At 36.0% G+C, this 6,837-nt stretch overlaps 1 non-coding gene across 1 annotated transcript; it reads left to right on the forward strand.

Moving 5' to 3' along the window:
- The first annotated feature begins 3,148 nt into the window (after window positions 1-3,148).
- LOC141688107 (small nucleolar RNA R71) lies at window positions 3,149-3,255 on the forward strand. The gene has a single exon (XR_012561571.1). It is a non-coding gene; the product is annotated as a small nucleolar RNA R71 (small nucleolar RNA).
- Window positions 3,256-6,837: the final 3,582 nt, after the last annotated feature.

Below are 6,837 nucleotides of genomic sequence, written 5' to 3' on the forward strand. Positions count from 1 at the left end.
TCTTACGCCTTGCTTACTCTGCTAGGCATCATAAGTATCTATCAATATTCTACTCATACGATTCTGTTCAACACATACTTCTATCTACCCTTCGTTTCACCCAAATCCGATTAACGGATTGAAAGTTATGCCATAAACAGTAATCATCGAATATATAAACCGACAGTCAATCAACAAGTCACACATAATACATCACGTAATCAATGACATATCATTTATAAAGACATTTCGGGTCATAAATAGGTTTTCTGGTATTTAAAATGATTTTTTAAAACATTTTTCAGAATTAAAACGGGTCGTTGTATCAATTTCGGAATAATAAACAGGGTTCGGTTGGCCAATTCTGGCTCCGAAACAATTTTAGAATAATTATCGAGCCTTGAAAATAATTTAGAATAATATTTTAAAGCTCGAAACTATTTTTCGAAATTTTTAAATCATTTTTAAATAATTAAATCTAATTAAATAATTAATTAAAAATCAATTAATAATTAATTAAATCAATTAATCAATTAATTTTCAAATTAATTGACTAATTAATCAATTAAAAATTAACTGAAATTAATTAACTAATTAATTCAGATTTATTTGTGAATTAAAAATAATTTTCGGAATTAAAATAATAATTTTTAGAATTTTCAAAAATTAAAAACGGATTTTTATAATAAAAATAAATAGGAAATATGATTTTTAAATATTTTTAAAACAGGAATCCAATTTTTGCAAAGTCTGGAAACTTCAGGGACTAAACTTCATCATCTACAAAACTACAGGGACTAAACTGCAATTTTGCAGTCCAGTCGCCGAAAAACACAGGGGTGGCCGGATTCCGGCCTCCTCATCTTGCCACAAGCTCCAGATCACATCTACGGATTACCAGGAACATAACCATGCAATCAAATCGATCTAACAATCCCTGAGTTGGCCGGAATTTGGCCGTGAAGTTTGCCAGTTTCCGGCGAACTTCGGAAATATTCAAAACACAACTCCCTTCTCTAAAGACCTCGTTGATTCATGAAACTTATACGACTGGATTGCAAATTTTACAGAGAACACAATCCACTATATCACAACATCAATCTATTCCAGAATAAGAAACCCCCAAATTTCAATTAAGAACATTCATACGGGTTATAAACCCTAATTTTAAAATTCGAAAATCAAACTCAAATTTGAACATGTTATTGGACTCCAAATCAGACGTATAATATACCAAAATCATCATGAAAACAAGCTCTACAACATGCAATCATCAAATCATACAAATAATCATCCGAACAAAAATTCATATTTTTCATGAAAATAATTCGAAAATAATTAAATTTATAAAAAATCAACCTTTGATTCTGCAGTAAAACAGGTCCTGGAATCTGATAGTACTCCTTGAGACCTTCAAATTGGTTACTCCAACTTTCCAAACGGATTTCACTAACACCTTGAATTTGTGGTTTGATTCTCAGAAAGGTTTATGAATATATGATTTATCTCTGTAAAAATTATATAATTATCTGTCTGCAAATGATTTTGATACGAAGTAAAATACGGTAAAAGGCTATTTATAATTACGGAGAATTAGTATCCCATTGGATCATTCCGGATATAAAACGGTACGTTTATTTATAAAAACTGATCCAAACGGTATCGGTTTTCGGGATAATTATCCAAATCAGTACAATTTGTACTGCGGTCTTGGTCTCAGCGCCTGGTTACACGTACTACGAGGTGATAATTGGGATAGTTTAATAAAAAGCTCCCGTTTATCAAAAATACGGGTTTTATTGATTTACCGAAACAAATATTGTATCGAAAATATTGCGCCGGGACCCGCGCAGGACAAACCGTACGCCGGATCGAAAAAGTCGAAACATGGAAAATGCTCGGAATATTGCAATTAGGTTAGGAAGGAGTTCTCGGAAGAGTTTCGGGTTCTAAAAATGTAAAAACGGTTAACGGTGGTTGGTTCCCGTTTTCATAAAATAGGTTTTAAATACCCGGAACAAGAGTTTAAAAAAATCCATATGATTCCTATAAATTCATAAATTAACATAAAAATAATTAGGAAGATATGACAATTATCTATATTTTATTTTGGACATAAAAAAATTGAAATACTCAATTAATAACATTTTTAAACATTCAAACATTTTTAACACTTAACAAATAAGTCACATAATAGATACTGAATACATATAATAATTATCTATTAGCAAAAATAATTACACGATATATCCCGGATATTACAGATCTGTTTCTCCCCTGTATTACCCTGAGGAGGAGTGTGCTCAACAGTAGTCTTCCTTGGTTCCACTTCTACTTCCTTCTGCTCTGCTTCTTTCCCAGCTTCAGCTTCTTCACTCAACACTTGAGTTTGTTCAGGATTCGCAACCTTTCCAGACCTTAAAGTGGTTGCCTTTACCTACTCCTTAGCTTCCTTATTTCCTGGCACTTCAGTGTCACTAGGTAGTGTACCAGGCTGACAATTTAGCAAGGCATTAACAATTTTCCCAATTTGATTTTCCAAGGTCTTGATAGAGACAGCTTGACTTTTGCACATAAGCTTCAACTCCTCTAATTCAGATTTTTCATTGGCTTGTTATAACTGGAGTTGCTGTCTTGGTGCATATTGTGGTTGCTGAAAACCAGGGGGTTGTACTGCATAGCTGGATATTGCTGATAAGGCTGTTGAATCGTATTCTGAGCGTTGCTCCAACTGAAATTAGGATGATTGCGGTTGTTGGGATTATAAGTGGCTGGCACAGGTTGCCACGAACGCTGAAAGTTGCTCACGAATTGAGCTGATTCACTAGAAATTGAGCACTGATCAGTCTCATGGGCACCAGCATACAACTCACAGACACTAGTGATTTGATTAACTCCATAATTAGCCAAAGTGTCCACCTTCATCGTCAAAGCCTTAAGTTGGGCAGCTATAGCAGTTGCTGCATCCAACTCCAGAATTCCTGCTACCTTTCCCCGAGTCAGTCTCTGGGAAGGATTCTGGTACTAATTAGCAGCCATCAGTTCAATAAGTTCATAAGCTTCATCGTATCTTTTAGCCCACAAGGCTCCTCCTGATGCTGCATCAAGCATGGGTCTAGAAGTAGCACCCAATCCATTGTAGAAACAGTTAATAATCATCCAATCAGGCAAGCCATGATGTGGGAACTTCCTTAACATCTCCTTATATCGATCCCAAGCCTCACACAGAGATTCTCCAGTTTGCTGATCAAACTGAGTAAGAGTATTCCTGATTGCAGCAGTATTCGCCATAGGGAAGAATTTAGTGAGAAGCTTTTGAGCAAGATCTTCCCAAGTAGTGATAGACCCTGCTGGTAGAGAATGTAACTAGCACTTAGCCTTGTCCCTCAGAGAGAACGGGAAGAGTCGCAGCTTGATAGCATCTTTAGTCACATCATTGAACTTGAAAGTGTCGCATATCTCAATAAAATCCCTGATGTGCATGTTGGGGTCTTCAGTAGGAGTACCCCCAAACTGAACTGAGTTCTGTATTATCTGAATCGTGCTTGACTTGATCTCAAAAGTGTTAGCCCTGATAGCTGGCCTGATGATGCTTGACTAAATGTCATTAATCTTAGGTTGAGAATAGTCCATCAAAGCCTTATGATTTTCTGCTTGATCACCCATCTCTACTAAAGCTGGTTCCTCGACTTTCTCTTCTTCTTCTACTTTCTTTTCTTCCTCAAAAACTTCCATACGAACTACCACAACTTCTTCCTCGGCTTTATCCAGAGTTCTCTTACGAGTACGCAAACGCGTATGCATATACTCTTACTAGAGTACCTGAAATAAGACAAGGAAACAAATAAGTAACAATGTCCGAGTCAATGAACTTTAACGACCACTGATGGAAAGCACATAAACTATAAATTAACACTGCAGTCCCCGGCAGCGGCGCCAAAAATTTGTTAGTCGCTAAACACGCGCTAATAATACACACAAGTATACGAGTTCGCAAGTAGTATATAATCTTTTCTAGTTCGTTCCCACAAAGACTGGATTTGGTTAACTAATTAAGTCACGCACTTAAGCAACAAAATATGGTTATTATTCAATGCTAAGACTATAACAAATTGAGGTTGTTTATACCTAAGAATTAAACTAACAATTATAACTAAGAGAATAAGATTGACTGAATTAATATATATGACAAACATGGGATTCTAACTTCATTAAATACTTCATTCAGTAGCCTTATTGTTCTCAACCTTAGCATGCAATGGTGATGACACTAATCAGATAACACGAAATTGATAAACGCCAACTTCCGTTGCACGAGTACCAAACTACCAGACATCCACAAAAGAGATAGAAGCTGAATAGACACCAATTATATTGAAACTCTATATGCCTATAGAATTTGACAACATAAAGGTTTAAGCACAATTTATCTATCTTGATTACATAGGGCAAGTAAGAAGGTTAAAATTACCCACGAATCATGCATAACGAATACATGAACCTATACTAGCATGGCAAGTTCTAAACCCTTAAATTCACTTTTGCTTCATTAAGAATTAACACACTATCTTATAAGTTCGCGACACTCATAAGACGAATATGCACAACCAATACTAGGTTATCATACAATCACCACATACTAAGGCATCGAAACAAATTAACCAAGGAAATCCATAAATAAATCCGTTAGAAGCCCACGATAACGATTAGCCCATAATCGGACTCATCATCAATGTGGGTTTCGATGAAAGCATGGTATAACAAACATAGTCTTTATAACGAATAAATAAAACCAAGTACAAAACAAGATTAAGGTTCATAAATAAGAAAACTAGCATCCAAGTTACAACTTAAAACAAAGATTTACAAGTAAAAACAAGATCTTCTTCGTCTTTGTTGAATCGTGTTAATACGGTCTTCTTACGGCTCTCCTTGATATGTCTCTAGCTTGATATCTTAGTAAAAATGACCTAGAGTTGTTTATATAGCAGCCCTAATCAGCAGAGAAGTCTTCCAATTCGAATTAGAATAGAATCAGAATTCTGCATCCCGAGCTGGCGCGGGGGCGCTCTTGTTCAGCGCGGGCGCGCTGGCTTTCTGAACTTCGGGCGTGGCCGCGCGCTTGATCACCGCGGGCGCGCTGGGCTTCTGCCAGAACTTGACTTCTTCATTTTTCTTGCAGAATTGAGTCGGCTTTCCACGAGCTTTTATTTCAACACCACCTTGACACCAAATTAGCACCAAAATAATGTTAATTCACCTGATTACCTAGATAATGCCTGAAATGCAAAAACACTCGAAAACACATTAAAACACTTAATAACTTGAGTTCAACCGCATCAATTCAAAGCTTTACGGAGCATAATAAAGTGTCATAAATGTGACGGCCTCAACCCCGGGGTCAGGAGTTGACGTCATCAATAACAATATTAACCACATAACATAATCCAACTCAACATTATTATATAAACAAAACCCCTTTACCAAGATCCTTTCCAGGTTTAAGTATGATTCAAGTTACAACCATTACAAAACCAACTTACTATAGACAATCCTGATAATACTATCTTAATATAGCAACTCAACAGACCAACTGTGGTCTAGCACAACTACCTCAGAGGAGCCTGACACGGAAGGCACTGGAACTCTGCCCTTACTACCGCGAGAGAATTTACTAGGCATCTGCAATACATATATAAAATATTCTGCAAGGGTGAGCAATCAATTGCTCAGCAGTACCAATATATGAATAATAAGTAAAATGATTTATGATAAAATAGTAACAGGAACAGAGAGAATAGCTAGTTTGCAAAACTTGATAAATATTCATAAACTGGATATTCAAAACTAGCATGCTTTCAACAAAAGAAACATAGTAGTGTGCTGTGTACATATACCAGAGTTTAATTCTAGCATGCCATTTTCATCTCCAAATCCACTTTATAAACCACTTGTTCCATTACGAGAACCGCAAAGCCAAATTAGATACATAGTGGATATGTGAAGACAGCTGATCAGGCTATTAACACCAGACGGCTCTAATTGCCATCCCATTTACCTGTTCCAGAACTCAGAGACTAGCTAGGTCTCTGACCTGCTGGACTAATCGGTTATATAGTGCGCGCAACCGAATTAGCCTCTTACGCCACCTCAATAAGCCCTCTGGCCCCAATGTATCCCATATCTGATCGTTTTATCCAGTTTTCAAAACACTTGTCCCTATCTCATTTTCAAAACCATTCGTTTTACCGGTACATATATAAAATCCAGTTCGCAAATCATTTCATTCGAGATAGGTACCTTTCGAAGTTACTTTTCCCCAAAATAGATTGAAAACAGTGATTTATAACTACAAGGGATACGTAACTTAAAACGTTTATGTTCCATTATGAGAATAAAACATTTAGTTATTCATACGTACTGAACCATAAATGTAATAACCCCAATTTTTGGAATTTTTGAAACCCTTATGAATAGTGTTTTGCTAATTATGCTGATTAAGAAAACTTTTCATGCCACACTATGAAGGGGTTCTTTTATTGATCTTCTGGGATATTATTAGTACTCTATGTGGTATATAAGTGTATGTAAAGATCGTCAGAATTCAAATCTGAACACTTTGATTTTTCCCGAAAATCCACCAGATATCGAAAGAATTGAGTATAAGGTAACAGGATAAAAAGGATTTAAATTCAAGGATTGTAAGAGAGGATCATAAAAGGAATATAATGTATTGAGAAAGGTTAAGGGAACCCAAGTAATAAGATCCCGGGTATGATCCCTCAAACGATAAATGAAAATGAAAGTTAAGCGAATCGTATAACAGATCAGCGGTCATTAGCCAAGTAATTAGAAGCT

Source organism: Apium graveolens, chromosome 9, assembly GCF_009905375.1.
Source record: "Apium graveolens cultivar Ventura chromosome 9, ASM990537v1, whole genome shotgun sequence".
Classification (NCBI taxonomy): Eukaryota; Viridiplantae; Streptophyta; class Magnoliopsida; order Apiales; family Apiaceae; genus Apium; species Apium graveolens.